Consider the following 27,904-nt stretch of genomic DNA (forward strand, 5'->3'; position numbering starts at 1 on the left):
TCACTGACCATAGTGTTGAGCATTGTGTATCACCTGGAGGGATTGACTTAAAGGATTAAGAAAAAAATATTAAAACATTCAAATTTCGTTCGGAAATGAGTCAAGCATGACGGCTAATAACCGTAAATGATAATCGCATGCTTGTATTCTGAGCGAGCGGCTATATTTTTTGTTCCGAACGGTGCACTCGAGCAAGCGCTCGAAGAGAAGCGAACGGAAAGCGCGATGCGTCGGGGGATACCCGGCGCAAACAAAAACGGGAAAAAAAGATTCCCCGCATTCGTGACGTAGCAAGGCTGGCATGGTTATGGGCTTTGCCATTGCCAGCATTGTGACGGTGTCAATAGCGTCAACGCGTTACAACCGAGCCGTTCGAAGTACCCGTGGGGTGACGAGCGTGTGGCAGGCCCAAGGAGCACGTATATAGCTTTCACAGCATTGTCAGCTTAAAGGTGAACGGGGTGGGAAAAGCAACTTTTGTCCGAGTTTTGAGCAACAAGCTAATCTTCTAGGGGGAATGGCTGTGTCCAGGTACACCAATGAGGGTCTGTCTTCTTGAACTGTTTGCTACAATGTTGCGATTTCTGGGTTGAGGAGGAAAGCTATGAAGGAAAATGTTGAATTCCAAAGAGTGGCACTGCTCCGATGGAACTTGCTAAGTCATGACTTAGACTACGATGCAAGTTCCCCAACGATGCTAGATTACCTCCCATATAGGCACCATATGCAACCACCAGGTGCACATTGAAAGATTGGTTAATTAGCATTAAAATTAGTTTTCTCGTGCCTTTCAACAAAAGTGGTATTTTTGAGGTTATGCTGCAACATGCAACACATTAAAGCTAAAAAATTAGCACTGAAATTTCGTTTCCGCACCGCTTTAATCGTGCAATATGCCTAAGTTATGCTTGACTCCCAACTTAATATTTCTTTAACTCTCGCGTGTCGTATGTTGGGAGTTCATGTTTTAGACCTCAGTGCAAATGCATAATGTAGCAAGAGCTTTTCTTCTCGTCTTTATCAGAGTATAGTTCTTCCAAAGCAAGGATTTTTGGTGATGTGGAACAGCCTTTGTATTACTGCTTTCAGAAATGTGGCATATGTACAGATAAGGCTTGCTATTATTGTTTTAGACGTCATTCACATAGCTTGTAAGCACATGATGAAGCACCTAGACATTATACATTACTGACTTTGCAATAAGATGGTTTTCCACAAAGCCGGATTTATGTTTCAATGCAGTAGCACCTACTACACCAACTTCATGGTTTCATTGCATTTATTACACCTTAAAGGCCGACGACCAGACTCGAGATTCTGCAAGGCAGAAGATCCTCCTCACCGTGGAGGAGGAGGGAACAGGCAACGGTGGACAGGGTAGAAGGAGGGAGAGGAGAAAGGGTGGGAAAAGTGGAAAGCGCGAACTGGTCGCCGGTCTTTAAGGGCCCATTTAGGAACTACATAAGGGAGGGCGGGGGTCATTCCCATTATACACTCAAATAAATACAGGCTGTTAGTCAATGATGGCTTGTGGAAGGAATGATCGGTTGAAGGTGTTCGTTGAGCCAGAAATGCGTTTGATGGTACAGTCATTCCCGGCAGCACACCAATGTTGGCCCGACGTCGTGTGCTGTCTGGGTTGTTAAGGCGAGACAATGTTCGGTCGGGAGATGATAATGAGGTTGTCTTGAGGTCGGGACAGTGAGAATAGATTTCATGAAGAAGGCAGAGCTGCGAGACTTTTCTACTAAGTTCTAGGGGGAAAGGGTTACTTTACTTTATAAGGCGGAAACACTGACAGAAAGGTTGTAGATGGATAGAATGAACCGACAAGTCCTGTTTTAAACCGCTTCTAGATGATTGATGAGGTAGACTTGATGAGGGTTCCAGATAAAAATGGAATATTCGATTTTGGTTCAATAAATTTGTCGTATGCCAGGTAGCAAACAGGTGATGGTACAAATCTAAGGTTTCGTCAGAGAAGTCCAAAGGTTAAGGACCTTTTGCTGAACCTATCGGCAGAAATGGCTTCGATGTGGTTATTCCAGGAAAGGTCTGATGTTAATCTGACGCCCAGATATTTATACGACGGAGCGGCATCTATCAAATCAAAATCTAGGTAGTACTGGTAGGATAGGATTTTTTCCTAGTGAACTGGATTAGCTTACAATTAGATATACTTAACGGCATTAGCCATTCTTTGCACCATTTGTTCATTTCTGTTAAGTCCTCCTGAAGTTTAATGTTATCATGCACACATGTTGTCTTGTTATAGGCAACACAGTCATCTGAAAAGAGATGTATATTAGAGCAAATGGCAGAAGGTAGGGGGTTTATGATTATTTAAAAAAGTGGTTAATTAATTAATGATCACGATTACTTAAAAAAGATTCATGATCATTATTAACCACATACCAAACGCGGAAAGAAAGTCACATATCCATAGAAAAACCAAGGGGTCAAGAAGAAGGGATGCAAGTTTAGAGAGCAGTCGATGATGAGGAACACAATCAAAAGCTTTAGAAAAATCCAAGAAAGTGGCGTCTGAGCCGACACTCAAGGTTAGTGTGCAAGTCATGAATGAAGTCACAGAGGTGCGTATCACAGTAGACTCCCTTTCTAAGTCCATGGTGCTGTTTACAGAAAAATCTATTTGTTGTTAGGTGAGTCATGATAAGAGACTAGAGTATATGCTTAAAGGTTTGAACGGGAATGGAAGTTAAGAATATTGGACGATAGTTGGAGACAGATGAGCAACTTCCCTGCTTGAAGACTGGGATGATTTTGCCAACCTTCTAGTCAGAAGGGAGGCAGCTTTCAGGGAGGATTTCAAGACCTCACCAAAAATTGATAGCATTTTTAAAATTTTTTTGTTGATGTTGTCAGGGTCAGCGGACAACGATAGCTTGTTTAGAAACAAGATTTTGAATACCAGGTGTGTTTATATTGATGGGAGGCATGGGTTTGTAAGGCTCTTCAGAGAAGGGGGGAACAGTCTCCAAGCACTCGTTATTAAAATGGAAGAAAAATGTTCGTTAAAAACTGCAGAGCAGTCGCTTTCTTCTATGGAATCGTCATTGTCGCGGCTTAGTTTGATGGCAGTTATTGCTTTTTGGTGATACCAGGTTCCAAAACTTGCTTGGGTTACCATTCAAAATAAACAGTCATGAAAAAAAAAATTTTTTAGCCAATTTCAGCCTTTTATTGTAGTTTTTAAGGGCAAAGTTATAAGCACCCAAAGCTTGAGGTGTTAACACATTTAGCCTTTGCAAAAAGCCTTTTCTTGTTATGCAAAAAGAGCAGCATTTTGGTCAACCATGCATTATTTGAATCGAAGATGACAATTTAAATGTAATGGTCAAACAAGATTGTCAACCCATGATCTATTCATCTATAATCAGCCTCATTGTAATTGTGAATGATCTTGGAAATAGAATGTTCAATCAGAATGGAGAGCGACAACTCGAAATGTTGTAACCTATAATCACCGAGCCCGTCGCAGTATTGAATGGACTTGACAAGGTCCGGTGACGTAGTTAGTACAGGGGTGGAACTCACGAAATGTACTTGGGAACAGCCACGAGAGCAGCTGAAAAAGCTGTTTCGGAGCAGGTTGGGAGCAGCTAGAACTACATCCTGGAGCAGGCTAGAAGCAGCTCAGATCAGCTTGTGTCTTAGACACGCACGGGAGCAATTTCAATCACGCTTAGCAGCACAGATGAACATGAGTGGTTAGGGACCTAGGTAGATGGGATAACAGTGTAACATATGTGAAAACTTGAAACTTTGTGAGCCTTAATGAAAGCCAAAATGCAAGTACCCTATGTTTCTGAAGATAACGTCCTCTATAATTTCCAGACTTGTACGTAATACGTTACAAGATTACTTGTAATTGATTATTTTTACTGTAATTTTGTGACGCTTCAATTACTTCCTTTAATTTAAGGGGTAATGATCTTTTTAATTGCTCCAAGCAACGGTCTTTTTTTTTTTCGAAATTATTAAGCACAAGGCCGTGAGGATTAGTAGGCCACTCCACTATGCTTCTTTTTCCTGGGTACATTTTTTTTTTTTTACACCGGAGACTACTTATGGGTATGAAAAATGACTTTATCCAGCCTCTTGTGAGGGATTAGGTGTGTGCCATCACTCACTCAGCTTTAAGCAAAAACAGTCGAGGCTTTCTTCTTTTTTCTTTTTTAACAACTGAGCGCGGGATTCCACGGATTATGCTATCATAAAAAAAGTTTGAATGAAAGGTAACGTGGGAAGTAATTCCTTACTTTAGAGTAATTTTTCGATTACTTGTTTGAAGCTGTAATTGTAATTGTAGTCGGCTACTTTTTACAGCAAAGTGGTTGTAACTGTCATTGGTTACTTTTTTCAGTGACGGTTACAAGCCTGATTATTTTCTTAGTGGCTTTCAGCTGCTCAAAATGCAAACCAGCTCTGCTTATCACACAACCCACACATGCTCGACATAGTACTTATGTGTGCGAACCACGTGACGTGCGTAAGCAACGGACGCGGAGTTGCGCGGAGGAACAGGGCACCAGGTTTCGAGTTTATCCTATTGTGCAACTGAATATCGAAGCAGCAGACTACAATTAACGAAGTTATCGTATTCGAAGCGACAAGCAGGTGCAAGGTTAAAGTACGCCGAAGAGATCTACCGATCACGTGAAAGCTGCTGGCCAGCAAGGTTTTGGATCGGACCCCGTTTCAGTTCTATCAAATCACGATTTATCATGCGGGAATGTGGTTCCAACTTCTAACGATGAAGTACTAAAAATCTTTTGCTCGTTTGTTTTCAACTGGCCGACGTCCAGATCCCGGGCCGCAGAGCTCCAGGCAATGCGACACTTAACGACTCAACCTCACCTCGGCCGACTTGTTTAACGGCTTATAATTGAAGAATAACAATCCAGTCGCAGGTGGTGTAGCACTTGGAATTTGACCCCGAAGTTTTTTTGCGCACTTCCGACTCGGGATACACATGGAGAATAAAAAGAACAAAAGATTGCAAGGCCGATTAAGCTAAATGCGCTCCTTGCTGCCAATCGAGTCAATAAAAAACGAAACCAAGATAAAATTTTTAAAAATTGGCGCACGTTGTGATTGTATTGGCTGTGGCACAGTTTCCGCAACATGGTGCAGAATGGCACAGACAAATGCGTCTGGCGCAAAATGGCACAAATGGCGCAGCCGTTCCACCCCTGTAGTATTAGTTCAAGGATGTTTCTCAAATGAGTAGGTCGATCAACTAGCTGCGTGAGGTTAAATATAAGACATATGTCTAGAAACTTTTCAGACAGATTCTGCCAGTTCATTAGAAAAAAATTGAAAGTGCCAAATAATTGCATATCAGCCCTAGGAAAATAACCTTATATATCAGCTAGGAAAGATCAGTATGGAATGTTAATGTACCTTTTTGTGGCCTATAACACACGCCTATTATAACCTTATTCGGTGGCGTACAAGCACATATGCAAGTAAATTCTAAGTCATGATTTGCTAAACAGATATCAAAAGAAGATATAGAAGAGAAAATATAGAATATATAAAAAAAAGAGACAGGGGTGGTGGTGCGCAATGAGCACACCACCACCCATGCCGAAAAACATTACAACATGAATTCTCGGAAAAAGCTCCTCATCTTCAAGATGAGGTTTCAACCAAGTTTCTGTTAGGATGACTATGACTAACAAACTGTCCTCTAATATGCTCTAAAACTCCTTATGTTTTGGCATGAAGCTGCGAATGTTAGTGAAGAGGACAGAAATACTTTGATTTTTATCGCACACAGCAGTAGCTTGAGGGCATGGAGGTAACAGTTTATTTTTATTACAAGCATGTAGCCATGACAGGTCAACTACAGTCTGAGACACAAGGTCAATGACGAAACATTTGTAGCCAACATTTGTTGAAATGAACCTTAAATTGTACATTCATACTTTTTCTGTACTCAAAAGGTTTACTGCGGGCAAGTCGTACAGACGCAGAAATATCCTTTGCATAGGGAATAAGGGGCGTCTTTCAATTTGAAATTGGAGGCCAAAATGCTTTCTCCGTCTTATAAATGGGCAAACTTAACGATGATCGGCCTAGTTTTCTCGGGCTGGAATTTCCCTAGCTGGTGCGATTTCTCCAGATTAGAGGGGCCAAGCTGTACACCTAACATAAGCGCACAGAACTCGACAACTTCTTCTGATTGCCCCTATGCTTCAGTGCAAGTATCCAAGAAGCCAAACAGCTGCATATGTGTATTTCGCCACCAGGGGGACTTCCCGCGCACGCCGCGCCATTCCTTTTCTTCTTGTTCCATGCAACTGCCATGAGGTCTCAACATGTAACCTAACCTGTTAATAAACAATATGTGACTACGTGACAAGAACATTTTTTCCTCACCGACGCAACACAAACAATAACAGATTAGACCTCCTAAGCCTATTTTCATTGTCATCATACTGTTTTCCAATATGCAGTGGTGGAACTGACAAGAGGTGATTTGGAGCAGCTCTTGTAGCAGGGAACAACACATTTTGGAGCTGATTCCCACTTTTAGAGCAAACAATGTGGAGCTTTCACCTCAAAAAGTTTTATGCAATCTCTTTAGGAGGTAGCCTGTGGGAAAAACTATAGTTGGTGTTGGAAAACTATTTAAGGCACCATACCTACAGGGACCTGGCCACTACAGATATTTATTTATTTATTGAACAATCATGCGCCAGTAACTCTCCAGATGTCTCAATTAACCTGTTAGGAGTACCGATGGCATCTTTGGTTTGTGTTTGACGCAAAAAATATGTTTGGCTACTTTGTAGGGTTTGTATCACGGTGAGGTAATTGCCACAAGTTTGACAACAAACGGACACTTTTGTGTTGAATGTCACGCTGCCCTCGCTCGTATTCAATCTACTACTGTCCATAGAGCAGCTAAGCAAACCACATAGTTACTTTAACTGATAACAATGAGTAGCGCTACCTATTCATTGCGATCGATGTGAGCACCGTTTGCACAAAAAACAACTCTTCGTTAGGCACGTGCAAATAATGGGTGTTAGGTTCGAAGCGAATTCGAATTAAATAGAGGTTTTGGCCGAATATTCTTTATTTGAATATTGAATAGTTGCTGCGTCTTTCTCCACGCTTTTCACTACTAGTACACCATGCTTAAACAAAAATTCAGCTGTACTCACAAAGCTTGTTCTCAAGCTTCTAATTGCCCGCTTATGAGCTCTGTTAAATTTAATCTAGCTATATTTATAGACTGTGGCCTCAGGCAGTCCAATACCTACATTGGGGTGGCAAGTAAATGACAGATTTGAATTAAAATGAAACCTATAAGAGAGCCCAGCCACACCTAATTGAGGGGATTTGTAAATATTCTTGCCGTATACAAATATATGTTCTTTATACCTGAATTAAAACAAAACAAGCATAAATAATGGACACAGGTTGCTAAAACATCGCTGCCTAACATATACACTTGCATAACAACCACAGTTAAATATTGAAGATTTTACTGTAAAGTAAATATCAACAATCACAATTTTTTTTCTTTTTATTACACCAGGCGCACGCATGCGTTATACCACTTTTAATGTGCGTTTTTCACCTCCGTGTGCGGCTGAGCTGCGGCAAAGCGAGCCGGAAGATCGTGGTGTCAGCTCCGCAGGTATTGCTTCTCCGCAGTGCATGAATTCTTGAGGAGAAGTGCACTCAAGGAGTTAACCCACCACAATAATTAAAATATTCGCTCAGCCCTCCTCTTTGCACATAGTCCTGGCACATGGCAATCTTGGCAACGCAAAGAATGCCATGTGCCAGCCACTTTCAGTTTCCTTTTCAAGAACAGCCTTTCAAGAACAGCCATGTAGCAGGTTATTCCTTCTGGCACAGTTTGGTGCAAATGGAGCGGCAGTTCCACCACTGAATATGCATTCATACATTTGCTAACACGTACCCAGCCGAAATGTTTATCAGCGCCTAGTAACTTCCTGTCACCGGTAGGTCAAGTTGGTAACTATTCCAAACATCTGGAATCGGTTGACGGACATTTTCACCCCAGGGTTCTATCGAATCAATAAGGGCTCTCAACATTACATAGTTAATTTAAGCACTGAAAGTATTGCATTTTCTTTTTAGGGGGGGTTGGGGGGGGGGGGGTTTGAGGACACATGCAAAGTAAAAAAACATTTTTTTGTAAACATACCAGGTGGAAAAAGAATGTTATAAAATAAAATTAGAACGAAGAAAAAAAAATTTTAGAGCTATATTTACAGCACAAAATGAATTTGTAGTTGCGCCCGTGGGAGCCGCCGCAAGTCATGTGGTAGACCTGTGCGCAGTCTCAAAGTCGACTCAAAGTCACGCCGCCGCTGCACGCTGGGCGTGATGAACCGCCGTCAACTCATTTCTCCACACTGCCACCGCCGCACAAGTTCGTCTACTCCGCAGCGCTGCCGCCGTCATCTGACCGGCACACAGGTCTATCCCGTCTGCTTCCGCTTTTTCAGGAGCTTTCTTTGGGTTCGAAAAGTTACCTATTAATGTTTGTGTTTTGTTGCACTTGAAATAAAGATGAATAACCAACTTTCAGAGACCATAAGAAGCTTCCGATAGAGCGGAAGCACCACGTGACAAATAGCGGCCAGTCACATGACAACTAGCAGCCACTTTTCCGCAGCGCCCGCCGGCGCCAACTACAAATTCGTATAGCGCCGTGAATAAAGCTCTTAAAATTTTTATTTTTCGTTGTAAATTAGTTTTATGACTTCCTTTTCCCAACCAGGCTGTTTAAAAAAACTTTATTTGTCCTTTGCATGTGTCCTTTAAGAAGTGCTCGAACTTCCTTAGTCTTTCTTGCTGGAAATGCTTTGTATTCCTGTTACTAACAAGTGCACCAAGTGAGACACTTCGGCCATTATTGAACACTTTGAATAAACAAATATGAATAGTTGGAAGATGTTACAAAGCAGTGTACATTGATAAAAATTCCTTCTTTCTGCATGTCAAGTTCTCTTGTGGCGTAATCTAAGATTACTACAACATACCAGTTAAGGAAAGTTGGTCTTCAAACGCGGACACCACACGCGAGCCACAGCGAGCTACAGTGGGGAGCAGCGCCACGCTTGAGAAGCCCATCGAGGCACAGACATTGTTTGGTCTAGCCACAGTTTACAAAATGGCCGCTGCAGCAAGAACAGCGGGACTGCGACTCCGTCTCGCTCCTAACAATTCTGCAAAGCAGACACCTATGGCAGTTTTTCAACTGAGATGTTCAAGTAACGGTGGTGTAACCCGTGCCAAAAATGAAATGGAGCATAGAGACCCACTTTATTCGGCTGACGGATGGAGATTCTGCACATCGACGAGCTGGAGCACTAGCGAAGTCAGTGCGGACGACTGGTGCACACTTGCTGCTGCTTGTCCCTCTACAGCCTGCAGGGAAAGGGGAGGGCATTATGCACAAAATACAAACTGTTACACAACACATTAGTAAAGTTAAAAGCACGCCAGAGGTTTTCAGACGCGTTGCAAGCAATACTATAGGAAACTTTTGCCAAACAACTTTTCACCTTGGTAAGCTCTGTGCAGTCATGTTGCTGAGCAGTTTTCACCATTCACCTTATTAGATTACTCGTAGACAATGATTTACTGGCATTTTAGGCACTCCTAAAGCGCAGAAGAAAAGAGAATGGCTGTGTTAACGAAAGAAGTCGAGAAGTCTGATCAAAGGCGTATGTGGGCCGAGTAAATCCACCCTTACTCGGTTCTTTTTCCATTTTGGAGCCGCCTTGGTGGCATCCTTGCCTGCGCTTGCAAATGATGCATTTTAGTTAAACTGACGGCAGAGTTGCCGCGTGACAAGTCCTTCAGTAACGAGGCCAGTTCCCTATAATTACACAAACACACGCTGGTGGCGGAATATTATTTATTTGTTTCTTTAGTTACTTAGAATTACCCTCAGGGCCCCGAAAGGCATTAATTACAGAGGGGAGTGCATGGTTAGTACAGTTCTGATTTTAGCGTTATCGGTGATGGTGACAATATCATCTGGAAGGCCATTCCAGTCTACAATAGCTTCTGGTAGAAGGGAATGTTGAAATGGTCTTGGGAAGGGCAATCTTGCACGAATGATCGAGTCTTGCAGAGATATAGCTGGGTTCGCTGAGGAGAGACTGTCGTAATGGTTCCGAATAGTACATTTTATGGAAAAGGCAAAGACGGGAAATTCTGCGACGAACGGAAAGATCAGGAAGAGCTAATTGACATTTCATTGCAGTGACACAAGAAAAGCGAGACTAATTAGAAAAAATAAATCGAGCAGCACGATTCTGGACAGATTCGATTTGCGTTAGTTAAAAAAAGACTGATGTGGGTGCCAGATAGCTGAAGCATACTCTAGTTTAGGGCGAACAAGCGTCGCGTAAAGGAAACGTTTCAGGATAGAAAAGGCAGACTTGAAATTGCAACAAATATAACCCAGTGAGCGGTTTGAGGAGGATATTGTCTCGTTGACATGAGCATTCCTGGATACATTAGTGGTTAAACGAACGCCAAGATAGTTTTACTGTGTAGCAGTCTGAATGGTAGTGCCATTGAGTGTTAACGAGCTTAAGGGCTGGAAGCAAAAATGTGTAAAGCAAAGGTGTGTGCATTTGCTAATGTTGAGACACATCTGCCATATGTGACACACTGCTTCAAGAGCTTTTTTATATAACTTGTGATTCAATTAAAATGAAATTTACATGGCTTATTTTTGGCATTACAATCTGACTACAAATACGTACTTCGTTTTCACGTAACCTAATTAGATTTATTAATATTAAAAATTTAATTTGCAAAGATTACGGGAAGGATTAAGGCAAATTAAAATACTGAGCTAAGAAAATAAACATAGATCAGTGAACTGAGAGGTATGTGCAATCCAATAAGATATATATGAAAGCTCTAGGATGATTTATAAACTACTTATGACACTTTTGAACTATCCAGTTTCAAAATTATTTTTTGCCGGATGCCTAAAAGGCACCTACAAAAAGCCTGACAGCCTACTTAATATATTTGTACCCCGTATTGCATACGTCACACATACAGCTAGCAGCGAAAGATATGCAAATGAGATATGCGCAAGTGGAGATATGGTTCCGTAAAATAGTAGAGGGTGTAAATAGTTCACTCAGAAATAATATTTTTTAAAAATCCACAGACCCATTTTACTTTGTTTCCAAGACAATACTTCAAGATAAGAGAGACTTATTTAACAAAAATCCTTCAGGACAAGATGATAAGTAAGTGCTTGCCAAACTTCAAAAAACACATTTTTTAAAATGTGTTTTCTTAGTAAAATTTTGCTTCAAAGAGCAGTGTCTCCCCTTAAATGCCATTCTGGAGTGAAATATGGTCATATGGGGTTTTTATTAGTCTATAAACAGCACAGGTCATCAGTGAAAAGATGGCCAGAAGACGAGATGTGAAGAGGGAGATCATTAATGTAGATTAAAAAGAGCAAAGGCCCAAGTACAATTTCCTGTGGAACACCGGAAGAAACGGGAGAGAAAGAGGAGGATGTGCTGTTAGTGAAAACGAAATGAGAGCGATGAATAAGGAATGACTCAATCCACTTAGGAACATGAGGATCTAGTTTTAGTGAAGAAAGTTTAAAAAGAAGGCGATTGTCCGGGACTTTAGCTAAAACTTTGGCGAAATTAAGCAAAACAGCGTCAGTAGGAAAGCTGGTGTCAAGATTTTTAAACAAATCGTTAGTTAGAATAAGTAGTTGGGTCCCAATAGAAAGGCGTTTCCAGAGGCCATGCTGCACATTGGTGAAGAAATTGCAGGAATCCAGGAAGTTAATCAGGTGCCTGTAAATGACATGCTCGAGGATCTTGTAGAGGCAGGTGAGTGATATTGGCCGATATTTTAGTAGAGATGTCCGACTGCCGGATTTCTGGATCGGAATGACCTTACCAATTTTCCGGTCAGAGGGTAACACCCCTGTGTCCACGGACTGCTCAAATATCTTTGAGGTAAAGACCGGATAAAAATTTAGTGTTAGTGAGAACCTTCGTAATGATTTCCTCTATGCCACACGATGGAGATATTTTGAGGGTTTCTATACCGCTGAAAACACTCTGAATGTTTAGAACAATTGAATCCATTGGAAAATCATTCTTTATAACAGGAGGAATTCCAGTAATGGGTGTAGAAATAGTGAAAGCATCAGAAAACGCACTACTTAAATATTCACACATTCACTATTCAATATGTTATTACAAGAGCTATTCACTAGATTAATTTCAGAGTACAGATCTCTAAAATTTGCGAGGGTTATTTATTAACATATTAGGTAGAGTTTGCAGAAAGAATTTGTGCTTAGAGTTATCAGAAAGAATGTGTGCTAACACACTTTTAACATAGTTTTTTATTTGGAAGAGCAAGTGCCATGCTTAGGCCAAGTATTTCCTTTTTTAGCGCTCCTGAAACATCTTTTCTTTTTATGAGATAAACGATGAAGTGGATTATTGAACCATGGTTTAGACGTAGTAGCTCGGATCACAATTTGCATTTTCATTTCAACCATTAAGAACCCAAGAAACAAAATGAAAGTTTTGCACATGGTTCATGCAAGACATTTGTGCATGGCATTAGGGGATAGATATTTGAATACTCACAGCTCTCCTAGGTTTCTCATATGTTGGGTCAAGCACGCACGTAACATTTGTTTATTTTAATAATTGCAGGAACGCTGTTCTGTGAAACTCTCGCAGCTCCTGTCAGGATGCCAGCCAGCCCCTCGGTTGGGGCACCTGACCCGCTGCCAGGTCACAAGAGTCATGCTGATGTAGACGGCCTGCTCTGCGTATGATCTCTTGTCAACGTGTCGATCGAAACCGAAACCGTGCCACAATCCTCCCTGGCTAACTAGTTCCATGGGTGCAAAATGTGGAGTGCTGCATGCTAGAATTTATTAAAAGTAGTGTATTTTTTTTAGACGTTTATATTCTACGTCGAATTTTTGAACGATGGTGTATTCGCCCTTAGCAACATCCCTAGCAACGGTTTGTTGTGAAACATCAGACTTGCGGCTTGCAATCCAATCCAGTGTCGTAGCTGTCTTTCGCCGTGCCCGCGGTAATAGACGCTTCGCACCATGCTTCGCACTTCGCGGTCGGAGTTATTTTGTATTGTTCCTGCGTAGTCGTGCGACGTTCTACTCGCACAGTTCATAGGCCTTCTAGTTCCATGTCGTAGACACCAGCTTTACGACACACCCCGACTCCGAGACAAGACGGGCCGAAGGGCGACACTTTCCCATCACAAGGTAGGCCCACCCGCGCTCGGTTTGCTTTTGTTGCTGCACCGAAAAACTGGCTCCCCCAGCCATTGGGCCGAAATTCTTTGTCGTGACATCCTGACAGCGTGTGCTGTATGCCATAACTAGCCGCTGTATTTCGTTCATCTTGCACAAGGGCGACTTCCACTATAGTGCTCCCTTACCATAGGTTTTAAAGTCTGCGTCAGTTGTTTTGTGGTACAGCCTCTAGATTTTCCAACAATATCGCGCGAACGTCGATTGTCCCGTGGATCAGCGCTTTATCGCGGCGTGAAACACCAGGTCAGTGGGTCTACTCGCATGTGGCAGAAGGCACAGGCTAGCCTCGCTGACCTGCTGTTTCACGCCGCGATAAGGCGTTGATCTACCGGACAATCGACGTTAGCGTGACTTCCACAGCACTCAAACCGTGCACTTGCCGCGAGAAGAATGTGGCTTCGTCTTGCGTTTCATTCGCACCCGGTTTCGTGCGAAGGATAGGCCAAACGAAGCCACAAGCAGCCGCGCTTCGGAGAGCCGGCCCCTTCCCTTTGTGCGATTGTGGTAGCGCTGGTCGTCGAGACTTTGGTCAATAGGAGGGGCAGAGCCAGGGCGTGTACGAGACGCAGATAGAAGGCTTGACACGCCAACCAGAAGCCGCAAATAATCTCCTAGCGGTAGTAGCGAGGAACATTTTAATCAGTGCCAAAGAGTTAAATGGAGTAACTGCTTATGGCTGAAAATATAGTCCACGTGATGCTTCGATTATGATCATCCAAAAAGGTGTAAGAATCGAATGTGCTGCTTGAACTCTGTTTTGCTGGGACGGAGTCTGACCGCTCGGACGTGGCTCGGACGCCTGGCGTAGAGATCATGTCGACCATTCTCCTAAATATTGATTTTGTATGACCGTGATAGTATAACCACGTGCATCATGTTTTCATTCGCGAAGGGTTACTTCAACACACTTATTAATTTTGTTTCTCGCGACCACTGCCAGGGTATTATTTGCGGCTTCTGGCTGGCCACGTTTAAATCTGTGAAGACGCCCTGGGACACGCCTAGCCCGCTTTCGGCCAATGGCGCCTCCTCATTTGCTTCCAATACTTTCCAATGAATGGACAAACTCTTTCTATGTATAAGGATGGCTAGTTGGGCTAGTTTCTTTTGCATCATGGTGTAATACGCCAAAACAACACCAATGAAAAAGAAGGGGGAACTGGACAGGACGCGGTATATTACACCATGGTTTCTATGTATAGCTTTGCCCGCCCGGTCAGGAGGTCAATATCACGAAAACTTGATCACGGAAGTGACATCAGAACTCTGCAGTGCGCACGCACGTCCCTTGTTATCTGCTGGCTTGCTTGCTTCAAAGTGACGTGCTCCTGTCTCATCGAAACGGCGGTAGACGTCGCTTCGGCAGCCGTGATTCCACAATCTTCGCTCATCACTCTGGACAGCGGCTGAGCTCACGTGCTCTGCGGCACGGGCAGTTCAAGCAACTCTCGCGCGACTCGGCGAAGTGTTAAAAACAGTTGTGTGCAATTCCGCAACTAAGCCTCGGAGGTTGCGACGAGGAGGGTTGCACGTTTGCCTTTACCGGACTCTGAGCCACGGGCATTTGCTGCTTGTGCTTCAAGCATTGTCATGCGGCAGGAACCTGTGGACGTTTCTTCAACTGCTGCCATAGTTGGCCATAGGTGGCTTCTAAGGTGTGAAGCAGAACCTAGAACTTTAGAGACCGTTTCCTCAGAACTTTACTTTTTGCTTTCCGCTCAGCTCGTGGAGCTGATATCTTGGCTACCACTTTGAGCATTTTTGTTCCGTTTGTTTTATTATACTCTTTGAACTATGCTACAGCTCATGACATTCTTATTTTTTTAGATTATTTTATTTTTCAGTTTAGGAGGGGGTTCTTTGTCTGCATGCCCTTTGTTCCTGTCCAAACCAGGTGACAAAAATGAAAATTAAAAATAATTATGACAAAAATTAAAACAAAATTAAAGAATGTCATGTTTTGTAGGATACATTTGGAAATATTGTTGTACAACCACCCTTCTATTCTTTTAAATTTTGCAGGCTCTCCACAGACTGAAGCAGAAAAGTTTGATAAACCCCACCATGGGAGTTGGATTGAAAAAGACAAAGCTCCTATACTACTATATGTGATTTTCAAGGGGATGTTTGGACTGTTTGATATCAACAAAAGTTAGAAATACCTAAGTGCGATACTAAAACCAAGCTCGCATGTATTCATTCTTAAAACAAAAAAATCTATTTCCTTTTTTCCCCTGACCAGGCTTAGAAGTTTTCCCGGATTTGGTTTCCCCGAACTTGGCGTGTATGCCTGTGTAATGTTGGAAAGTTAGGTGTGTGTGTTTCTTTGTTGTCTTGTGATACTCCACTGGGAAGGCATGTCGCTGTCAGTGTGCATGAAACCATGAGCATAAAATGACTTACTTTGTCTTGTCTTGAACACAGACCCCTACTCCATTAAGCGGAACCTGACCTACTCCATCCCGAACGAGGATATGAACCTGTTCCTCAAGCGGGCAGTCCATATACTTCCACGAGCCACAGGTCACTGTGGCCATTGACCTCATCCGTGAGAACATGCGTGCGTGTCCCTGTTGGTGCGCGGACAACTCGGAGTTTGAGGCGGACTCTGATTCGGACCAGGAGGAGTCCCAGGTGAATTCATCTATCCTCTACCACTTTGGGATTGCCCGCGTTTTCCTCAAGGTTGAGACAAGCTCGGGAGCCGACACGCATACCTGCCAACTCTCCCGAATTGTCCGGGAGCCTTCCGCGACCTGAAAACTCCCAAGAAGTTGTCGCCGTAGTTATTGTTTAAATTTTTTATGACGCCCTCCTGCTATAATCGTCCGAGTTACTCGGGAGTAGGTTTAGGTTACTCCGGCAAGTTACCACGTGACAAATCAGTTAGTGCAGCAGCGTAAAAAGAGGGTAGACTTTTAAACGCCAAGGTAGGAAGTCTCTACTCTGGAGTAAGTTTGAGCGCATTTTGGAAAACGGCTTATATGATCGTAAAAGAGCACTGCGCTAGGCTCTTTTTTTTGCTAGGTTTAGTTTTGCTGAAACTGTGATCACCCGATGCAAAGGGTTAAAGGGCATTTCCGCTCAATTCCAAAAAAATTTAGGCTTCCATGTGAATCATATTTACAAAGCACTACTAAACAACTCTACGTCTTCAGATTCGCGAAATGTGGAATATTATTTGTGTAATCCTAATTTAAACATCAGCAGATACCAAAACCGAAACTTCGGTTGCGTCAGGCAAAATTGGTCTCGGGTCGTCAGAGTCATGGCACGTCACGTCGAACCACGTGGTCTTGTGACATTCGGGAGGAAGCAAAAAACCGAGCGAGGTCTTTTTTTTTTTTTTTTATTGGAAGCAGGCAGGTCGCTCTGCATGGCGTGGACAGTGATGGCCCGGGGGCGAGGGGGAAGGGGAGAAGACGAAAGAGGAGAAAAGGAGCGGAAAAACAGACCGATAAGCGCGCAGGGCAGCGCATCCCAGGCGCATCCGTGTTACGGTGATCACGTGAACGCCCGGTCAGCCAACACCGGGAGGAGAAACTCATGACGTCATCGTTCAATTTCGCTCTGAGAAGTAAAAACAAACAAAACGTGAGAATGGCGTATGCATGCCTCTGACGTAGTGGCTCAACGTTGGCCGCTCCATCTCCGTGGCATTGACTGCACTGGTGATTGCGCCACGCGCAGCACGCTAGAGTTGGCAGATTTCGGCGACTTAGCTCGCTTGAAGGTTTGCTGGCCAGTTTTTTCAATATATAAACGGAATCGGATCGTAATATTTGACATGGGGTCTTTCTATATGATACTGAAGAGGGCTACATAGTTTTCTAAATATCAAAAATGAAGCGGAGTTGCCCTTTAAGCCACCACATCGGTATCCAGTTGGCTTTGCCAGGTCGGCGAGTGAAGTGTGGAGCGCTGAACTACTCTTTGTGTTTCCCCGAGTTAAGTTGGAACAATCGATGGCGCTTTCAAAAGCCAATAAGTACTTGCAAGTATTTCTGAGATCATACAGGATTGAGCTTCCGTGCTTTGTCACTTCGCGGAAAGATGACAAGTATGGATTGTGCACTACTTGCTCCTGTGATGCGAGCATTTCGCGCGGCGGCAAGACCGACGTCAAGATGCACATCGCTTCACAAAAACATCAGAACAATGTTTGTACCGCAGGAGGTCAGGGCACCATCGGCATTTTTGTCAAAAACAACTGTGACGAAAGTGTGATCCGCGCAGAATGCCTCTTCACAGAATTTCTTGTCGAACTAAATAAGCAGGGTTGTAAGAGTTGCTCATAAAATGGGTAATTAAGTTGCTGCTGTTGTTGCCTTTTGCGAGCACATGTAGTCAATTACTCAAACCTAATTCTAACTTAGCATTTACTGACTGATTTTTAACGAAATATGTTAGGTAGCACTTCCATAAGTATGGTACTCAGTTGAGTTTATGAGTTCGCTACTTAGTTCACTGTCCGGTTGGTACTTGGTTGACTGTCAAGTTCGTACTTGTTTGAATATGTGAGGTTGGCGCTTAGCTAAGTTAGGGAGGGTACAAAGGAGGGAATCCGAATTTTTTGCTAAATTTCCCGCTAGATTTAGCAAAAATTTCCCCGCTAAATATAGCGGGTAAATATTCACACTAATTTTAGAGTGAAATTTACCAACACTTTCCCGCTAAATCTAGTTAGAAATTTAGCGAAAATTTTCTCACTAAATTTAGCGGGCAAATTTACCGCTAAATTTAGCAAAAACATTTTTCCGCTACCTTTCACATGACGTCACGCATGATGTCACGTGTGACGTCACGAGGCTAAAGGTGTCCCGCTAAATATAGTGGAGAAACTTTGCCGGTAAATTTAGCGGAAAAATTTCCCGCCACATTTAACTGAACATTTTTACCCTCGTGACATTACGCGTGACGTCATTTTGGGAAACGTCCTATTAGCCCCGAGAAGTTCGCGTGGCGCCCCCTTACGGCAAACCGGGGTGACGTCACGGCGAGGAGAGAATTTTTCCCCGACTCGCACCGCTCGCCCTGTAGAGGCTGTGACGACGCTAGCTGTCGGCGCGCTCATTTCTATTTTGTTTTTGCGTGTATTTCGTAAGAAGTGTACATTTTTATATGTGCCTTTATTGAGGTATGGCCTGTAGCTACAGGCGAAACTTCAACCAACATTTTAAGCATGGTTGACAGGGCAGGCAATGCATAAATCGCAGCTGGTATATGAAAATAAAGAAATATGGCCACCATTGCAGGAGCATCCCTACAGATTTACATCTCACAAAATAAATGCTGCTGATGGTCTGAATAAAAGATCGCTGAAGCAGAAAAGCTACATGCTGCTCGAGCAACATGCTAAATACAGTCTGGGCCATGGGGAGAGAATCACAAGCAAGACAGCCCAAGTGCAGGGGCAAAGTAAAAAAACAAGGAATATTTATTATATACCTAGATTTTTCGCATTTGACCTTTGCTGGATTCGGATAGTATTTCAAAGAACTACATGGGTGGTATCTGTAAACTTGTTTATATCAACCCTCAAGTAAAGTATAACAAACGTAATTGAAGGTGTCTAGCTCGTTATTAGTCCCTTAAGCCCTAAAATTGAGATTTTACTTAAATCGAATTGTCCTGAAGCTAAAATATTAGAAAGCTTTTCTCATTTAAACTGTTACCCTTCACAGGTTCCACATTTTCTGCTACTAGTGCTGAATCTACTCAGACACAAAGCCTTTAAAATATTTGCGAACCAGCGCATGCAGAGTGGCAGCGCAAAGTCGGGGTCGCGAGCTAATTTGCCGACCACCCAAAGGCCCACGATATAAATGCCACTTCAAATGCCTTGAAAGCAGGATGTAATATCGTCCTAAATCATGAACATGCAAGAAACAGAATTCCAGCGTCTCAAACACTGGCGCCACTGCTTCACCGATCCCTCGCAAAATTGCCTTGTGTCGCGTGGACGGACGGGGAGGCTCATCTGCGGAATTGCCTCCGCCGATAGCTTTCGGGATTTGTAACCCAATTTTAAAAGTAAAAGGGACAAGCAGGCTTATAAAATGTACGGAAGCACGTCGATATCGGCCTAACTCAACGTCTTGTAGATTGGGTAAACGAAGTTCCGCTCCTCGAAAAGCTTGCGGCACACAACGCCACACCAGGAAACTGGCGCTGGGAAGCGAGCCGATGCGAGATCGCGGAGCGGAGTCCTTCCCCTGACGTCACAATACACCTCACCCAATCAGGGCGCGGCGACCGCAGCGACGCTTGTGTTCGCTCTCGGGGCTAATAATGAAATGCGCGGTTACGCTGACGGCGATGCTGCTCAACCCGGAAACGGGCGCTGAAGAGCTTTGCTCTAGAAAGGGGCGGAACTCCAAACTTTTTTGTCCCCTCCTTTTTAGAGCGCAGCTCTTAGGGGCCCGTTTCCAGCCTGAGTGGCGTCGGCGTCGCCGTCGGCGTAACCGGAGGGGGGTCACGTGACCCCCCCCCCCCCCGAGGTCACGCGACCCCCCGAGGTCACGCGACCCCCCGAGGTCACGCGACCTCCGAGGTCACGTGACCCCCCCGAGGTCACGTGACCCCCCCGAGGTCACGTGACCCCCCGAGGTCACGTGACCCCCCCAAGGTCACGTGACCCCCCAAGGTCACGTGGCCCCCTTGAGGTCACGTGACCTCAAGGCAGGGTCGTAACCAGGGGGGGGGTTAAGGGGTTCTGACCCCCCCCCCCCAAAAATTTTTTTCTGGGTACGGCCCTGGTCGGTGCACTTGCAGCCAGCCGATTTTAATCTCCACCTCTGCGCACGCGCACTGGCGCCGGTCGGCTACCGGGTACCAAACCGGGACCGGTTCTCCGGTTTGCTATAACTCTCCATTATATGCCACCGATGCACATGATTGATAGGCGAAAATAAGACAATAGACATTTTCTAAATGGCCGCCGTTGTCCCCGAAAACCCCCCCCCCCCCGAAATTTTTTTCTGGGTACGGCCCTGCCTCAAGGAGTCACCTATCCCTCAGTACGCTTCCATCTTCCTCCTCAAGAGCTGCGCTCTAATTGGCGTTACAGGGAATTGTAAACGGCTTTCATTTTTTTGTCCCCTGTTTACCTGCTTTAAAGGAGCTGTGCAACAATTTCAGGGCTTTGCTTAAATAATTGTGGAAGTTGATGCCTGACACTTCTGCAGTGAACTACAGAAAACAGATTTTGCCTGGATACCCTAGTTTTTACTTAAAAAAATGAAAAAGATCCAGGTTTTTGCCGCCTCTCAACTCGTGCATCGTCTTCCGGGTCACGTGCACAGTGACGTCACTAGAGTAGGCGCGGAGTTCCGGAAAAGTTCTCTCTTTAGAGCCATCAGCGAGCAGCGAGAACTCATCCGCTGCCGACCGCGTGACCACCCGTCCTTGCCCGTCCGGCGCTGTCCCCCTCCCCCTCCGGCTTCTGGCGGCTGTTCGCGGTTTTGTGGACCTAGGATAGATGGCGCCACTAAAACTCCGTATAATAAAAGTTGTCGATGATACCAGGGTGTTGACGCATTTATATATATGTTGGAACGACAAGATTTGTAAAAAGAGTTACCTTTTATCGAGCAGGTATTCGCACAACTTGCTATCTTTCTTACAACGACCCAAGTGACGTCACGCCGCTTGTTTCTCATGGCCGCCGCTCGTGGCTGCAGGTCGGGAAATATTCCAAGTTTTGCCTCGCTATTATGCGGCGGAATCGCAACATTGCGATGAAAGGAGGTGTGTTTTCTGCCATTTGTGACACAGTGAACAATATCAAAAGCAGAAAATGCCAATTCTTTCAACGTTAAAATCGTTGCACAGCTCCTTTAAGGGGGAACACTTGTCTTGGAGCTTTTTTTCTTATTCTATGACCGAACCCATTGAAAGTGCACAAGCTTGTTCAACTTTTTGTGCTGATTTCAGATATCTGGTCGTTTTCTCAGGCAGTAGAATTGTCCTCAAGATAATTAAAACTTGCCTGCCTTTGTTTGGAGGAATGATAGGAAAAAAACTGCTCAACGAAATGTCCTTTTTAACAGATGGCTAGATACTACGAAGTGTAAAGAATACAATGTTGGAAGTACTTTTAAGATAAACCATTAGTGATTTTACCACACATTGAAGTTCAGTGCTCAGTGCATGGCTAACAAGTAATAACACAAAAGATAAAATAGAAAATATTTTAGACTTTTATTAGAAAATCTGCTCTCAACATTGTACGCTTCATACATTTAGCTACAGATTTCAGGAAAGGTTATATTTCTATCTACTCTGGATGCTGAGACATCCCTCCTGCAAATTTTCAACAAGTCCAAAAATTGTGTGTTGTAAAAACAATGTTTTAGAGTCCACTTTAAAGCACATTCAGCCCGCATAGACATTATTAACTGATTTATAGCCCAAATATTCATCCACGAAATTAGAAGTCTGGTAAACTCAGAAGGACAACAGCCATCGCCATTTTCAAAAGAATGCGGGTTTAGGGTGTTCTTGGCTCCAGAGACCCATGTCCCCTTTTAGCTTGAAGTATGTTATGGCGAATTCGGGTGGTCAATCGTCGGCAAGTTATTTTGCCGGAAAACTGGCGATAGCGTTCGCGTGGTCAGTTTTCAGCCGGTGCGCATTATGCGGGTGGTGGTTCCTCGGCAAGCACCAGCAACTTTGCGGCGCTTTTTCCGCCCGAGCTCCAAACGGCCGGGCGACTAGGCGCCAGACTGTATCCGGTGTCGTCACTTCCGAAATGGGAGAGAAGGACAGTGAGAAAAAAAATGAACGAACCAACGAAACTGACCTGAAGTAACTTCAGCAGTCACTACTCGAGTCAACCCAAGCCGTTGGGACATGAGTGACGGCAGCTACGGCGGCGACAGCCTCTTACTAGTGGTGTCGCGTGGGTAAGAGGCGAAGATAACTGCCGCCGTCGACGTTTCGTGTTCGGGTGCTGAAAGTCACATGGTGTGCCGCCGGCGCGTTACTGGTTGCCGGTTTTGCCGGCTCGGTCTCGCCGGCGATTGACAACCCGAATTCGCCATTAGTTTGCTACTTTGCACGTGCAGACCCTGGACGACGAGGGCGGCTCGGAGTACGGGTTCAAGAGCCCATCCGCAAAACCCCACAGGCGGAAGGAGGCCTCCACAATCGCTGGAGCATCCCAGTTTTTCCGACCCGGCCCCCCGATGGCCCAGCAGAACATCGAAAAGTTGTCGAGGCTCTCGAAAGAGGACTTAGACTACCAATTCACCCCCGAGACCCTCTCAAACGGGCGGGTGAGGAAGGTTAAATGTTGGGGACGGATAAAGGAAAAGACCGTAAGTCATTCACGAACGATGGCCTCCCAGCCAGAGTTCCATTTCTTTTTTCTTTCTTTTTGATCGCAGTTTTTCAAGTTTTGCATACTTGACGCTACTTTCCAGGTTGCAAGCACGGCAACGCCGGCTTTCAAAGGAAGCATGCAACGATTTTTTTCTCACTTTGGCAGGCTAGTAGAGGCATGCGAATGGTTGGGTTTCGTGTTCAAATCGAACAGCGATCGAACGTATATTTCACGAGACATTCGAGGCTTGGAATGGTTAGACGCACTGAATAGCTGGACAAAATCTGAGTTTATTTGAAGACAAAGCATAGATCTTTCTGGAAGGGGTAGGACATGCTATTGACCTCGGCGAAGCCTGCAAATAAAGACTGTCCACTAAACTAACCCCTTCGATGGAAAGCAGTTTGTTCCTTATGGTCCTCCAGTGCTTCGCAGCTCTGTGTACTACTAACCTTATTTCTGATTTCTGCGACCATAATGCATAGGCCTTATTTTATATATTTATGCATTTTTTCCTATTTAGTTTTTGCACATTGCACACATAAAGTATGGGTATTCAATAGTCCGGAAGACTTTCAGGCCACCGTTTGGCCCTCTCCGTTTCGAATTCGATTTAGTATGAAATGTCACTGTTCGCACGCCTCCACTAACTACCTAGTACTGATAGTAAACCATACAGGTTCCTAAGGCGTGCAACAAGTACCGGTTTTCGCACATTTTTTGCAGAAAAGGTTTTTGAGGACCGTAGTTATTTTTCTTTGACAGCAATTTTTTTGCAGGATCCCTTATGCATTTAGGTGTTATTTGTTTAGTTTCTAGGCTTGGGGTCCGAAAGCTTGGAAAGTCCGAGTCCAGAGCCGATGGGAGCTTACTTTACTTCGTTACAGGTTTTGGTGCTCCATGCTTCGCACCACCAGCACATAGGAACTACAGACGCGAGGCGGGAGCGTCACGTTATTGAGGGTCTACTGTAGTTTGATAGTTTCACCATTGACCGAGCGTCCCAATTTGTCCACATCGGCTTTTTTGGGTTCATGAAAAGTCCGATATTATGAAGCTCGTAAGGATTACAAGTTTTCTCAAGTGCGGACCGTGTTAAATGAATATTCCGTGCGTAATTTTAGGGAATATGCTGACGCCAAATTTTCAGGGAATGTACTGATGCTTAATCTTCAAGGAATGCGGTCATCCGGTGTCTTTAAGGAATGCCATAACGCTGTATTTTCAGAAAACATATCGACGCGGAATTTCCAGGAAACATACCGGCGCATAATCGCCAGAGAATATGCCAAAGCAAAATTTTGAGCGACCGTACCGATGCAGAATTTTCAGGGAACGTTCAAATGAACAACTTTCAGGGAATCTACCGACCACTTTCCTAGGTATTCTTGCTCGTCATTCTGGGGGAGAGCTGGGAGAATTTATGGAAATTAGGGATGCAGTCTCGCTACATATTATTTTCATTGTTGCAGGAGCCTCAGATGATCTGTTCCTTTTGTATAGAGAAAGGGCACCTGAAGGAGGTGAGTAACATTATCTCCTGAAAGCCCAGATCATTTTCCTATTATCTACATGAAAACACACAATCTCAGTCAGGGAATGACATCCATGATACGACGTGATGAATGTTAAATTTGTGCTCACGGAACGACACCTTGAACGGAAAATGCACCCGGTACCAGTCGTAAGATCACTTAAAGAAATAAGCACCGTACATGATAACGTTCTCGTTAGCCAGTAGCTTGCGTCGTTACATGAAACTAGCGTTTCCACGGAATCATCACATGTCTCGGGGTGTTAATGAAATCCCTCAAATTTTCTGTCCAAATAATGTGGCCACACTGCATGAACAATGGTCATATACTGAAAGGCTCAAGCATGCTTCTGCACGGTTTATTTATTTATTTATTCAAAGTAGCTCAATGTCCTGTTGGCATTATTTGAGGGGGGAGAATACAGTCTAATTAACATGAATAAAAAATGGCGGTGAGCCCGCCGACTTCATACAAACAATAAGCAGCAGCGAGGCAGCATTACAGTGCACACCTGGAATCGCAAAAGAAACAGTGCCAGGAAAACTCGCAGCAAACAAAAAGGCAAAAAATCGTGGAAGAGGTTGAAGGCGTGCAGATGAAGAAAAAGAAGCTTGAGGCAGTTGTTGCCGATTTAATGGCCTCTGCAGATGAATATGCAGAAAAGGCTGAAGCAACTGCTGACATCAAGAAGCTGGTAAAATCAAACAGCCTAAGAAAGACCGCAAGAGCCAAGGCTGAGGAACTCAGCAGCGTTAAGACTCAACTAGCTAATAAACTAAAAGACCTGACGTGAGCTTTCGCCCTTTATGTAGTCGAATGAGACTATGTACAATCTCCAGAACTAACTTCACCTAGTCGAATGAAACTGTACGCGCAATAACTTCAAGTGAAGTCAGTTTTCTTTGTTCTGTGCAATAAAAATAATGTGTGCGATCTACTGTAGTGTTCTTTATTTTTTGAAAGGTCCTTGAAAAGTCCTTGAATTTTTTTCTTGAAAACCTGTACGAACCCTGCTGTCGATGCTCTTGCAGATTAATGGGAGGGGAGTCGTCGAGGCTGGCTAGCTGTTGGTGTTCCATTGCAGGGGCACTGCTCGGCTCTGCTGGCGCTGCAGTTTCTTTCACAGCAGTACTGGTGGATGGCTGCCCTGGCGGCTCTTTGAAGGCTTGGAAGAGAGCCACAGGCTGGCAGTTGTCTCCCAGAGACAAGAGCCCGAGCTGGTGGCAGTCATGGGCCAAGAGAAGAGAAGCGTTGGGGAAGGTCCCTCTGTATCGATGATGAACAAGGGCCTGATGCTTGCAGAAGGCACCCTGCCATCCACCTCCACATTCCCACATCAGCGTAGGGTTGGATTGCGTTTTTATGGTGCAAGGGCTGCTGAGGCCAAACAGCACCAAAGAAAAAACTATTTTATTGAGGGTAAGCAAGAAGAAAGAACTCTAGTGGTCAGGGTTAAAAATAAAGGAATGAGACATGAAACCGGATTATGTCACAAACAATAATGAGCATGAGTGAAAAGCTTTGGAAGCAGAGAGGCCGTCATGAAGAGAAAAAAGCCCGACAGCGCACAAGTTGATGCTGACAACTCGCATGACAAGCGCTTAAAGAAGCAGTTGGAGGAAAGGGTGATCTCGTGCCGTGCGTTGCTGAAGAGGGCGGAAGAGATTGTTGGCGCAGGACTGCAGTGCCAAAGCTTGGAAAAAGTAGAAGGTGGCCAAACTATGTTAGCTGAAGCCAATGCTACTTTGTCACACACTCTTTGCGAGCTGGACAAACTGAAAAAGAAATGCAAAAAGCATTGAGTCAATATTTTTTTTTCACCTGTGATATATAGCCTACAGTCAAAAGGCAAGAAGTATTAAGCAATATTTTAGTTTTCATCTGTGATATTTTGTTACATAGTTAAGCTTTAGCTGCAAGAATGTTCTGTCATAAATAAAATGGTTTTCTTATGGTGAGTTCTTTACTTTGTAAATTACTATATGAAATTCAGATGTTCGTGACACACACAGACCTATATATATATATGGGGGGTGAGGAAAGATTGACAAGGGCCGCCGTAATATATATATATATTAATAAAGACATGGCACAGAACTGCTCTATGTTCATGCTGCTCCAAAATGTTTAGTTTTCCTGATACCAAGGTGCTCCAAAACGAGCTTTTCCCTGCTCCAAAAGGGGAGTTTATGTGATACGAATTGCTCCAAAATTGGGTTTTTCTTGCTCCAAAAATTGCTCCAAAACCTAAAATGGCTGGGCCACCACTGCTTCTGTCTACCTCTGTTGCGTTCGTTTTTCGTTTGGGACGTTGGAACTTCGAAGTGTCCGCATTACGATGGACAAGTTCGCCCTGTACAGGTTTCCGGACGAGAGCCTTTCAGCTGATTCAGAGAAACTCATTCAAAACTTCGATCCAATAGTGAAGCACAATTCAAAAACGTGGCCCACTTACACCGGGCCAACCCAGAAGAACAATTGGGTAAAAGTGAACTGGCCGAACGAAGACAAGAACAAACGGGCTACAGGGACAACGAAGCTGCTGACAGCTCAGGTCGTGAAGTTCAGCCGTAAGTATGGATTTCAAGTTAACTTCGTAATGTAGATATTACAGCGAAGGGCTATGAACCCGTGCTAGCGCGTGCGCCGCGCACTGAAACGGGCATTTCTAGCGCGAGCGCTGTCAGCTAAAACTTTCTCCAAGCTGCAGCGGCCTTGTGCCTGTAGCCTTCGCTTCATTTTCGGCTTAAAGGAATACTGAACCAAACAATTTAGTGTCCATAATAAGTGGCGCACATTCTTTTCACGAGCCATGTGATCTCGCTTGCCGGGTCGTGCCGAGCATTTAGAAAGCGAAAAAGGCATAGAGTTTCGGTTGTATACTGTGCCTATAAGTTCCACGTGCTCCGCAGAAGTTTACATGCTCCTAAATGGCAGAGGGCCTTAACCAGATGGCCTCATCATGACTTGTGTACCACGTCAATTGCCAAATACATCATCGCCGTCTGCGACACAGTGTCGTTCTATGAAGTCGTCAAAATGGGAACTACCCGATCCCGATACTTAGGACAAAAATGAGTGTCGCGGGCTCTGAGCTGCGTATGTTGACATGTGGAAATTTCATGTTTGATGGCATTCGGAAGTTTGCGCATGTCCAAGAGGGCGTTGCTCACTTGTTTCTGAAGGGTGCAAATTACTAATAATTTTTTTTTAAAATTTGGTAAAGTGCCAATACAATTTTATCAGTGCCTTTACCCCACCATGCTTTTCTTTTCTTTTGATTTATTTAAAGGCTTTGTTTCCTTTTCGTCTAACGCGCTATTAGCTTAGAAGTATAGTGGAACCCCGATTATTGGACTTTCAGGGGACTGTGCAAAAGCGTCTTTTAGTCCGTGAGAATCCCAAAAACAATAATTACGACTTTGGGGCTCGGCCCCGCAGGACTAAAATACATGTAACCTCTATATTTATTTCTAAGCTAAATAGTCCGCTAAGCGAAAAGGGAACAAAGCCTTCAAGTGATTGAAATGAAATTTGCAGGGGAGATTTAACATAAGATGTAGGTGGATTGTGCAAACTTTTAGCTCTTTAGGACAATTTTAAGTACCTGCATAAGATGTGCCACTTTTCGTTAAGAAATCTATGATATGCAAATGAAGTTAT

The 27,904-nt window shown here is 44.1% G+C and overlaps 1 long non-coding RNA gene across 1 annotated transcript; it reads right to left on the bottom strand.

Moving 5' to 3' along the window:
- On the bottom strand, positions 1-27,110 carry LOC120843608. The gene is made up of 4 exons (XR_005798553.2): positions 25,251-27,110; positions 9,339-9,444; positions 6,296-6,359; positions 1-33 (listed from the first exon to the last, which is right to left on the bottom strand). It is a non-coding gene; the product is annotated as an uncharacterized LOC120843608 (long non-coding RNA).
- Positions 27,111-27,904: the final 794 nt, after the last annotated feature.

This window comes from Ixodes scapularis, unplaced genomic scaffold, assembly GCF_016920785.2.
Source record: "Ixodes scapularis isolate PalLabHiFi unplaced genomic scaffold, ASM1692078v2 PGA_scaffold4__175_contigs__length_147842914, whole genome shotgun sequence".
Lineage (NCBI taxonomy): Eukaryota > Metazoa > Arthropoda > Arachnida > Ixodida > Ixodidae > Ixodes > Ixodes scapularis.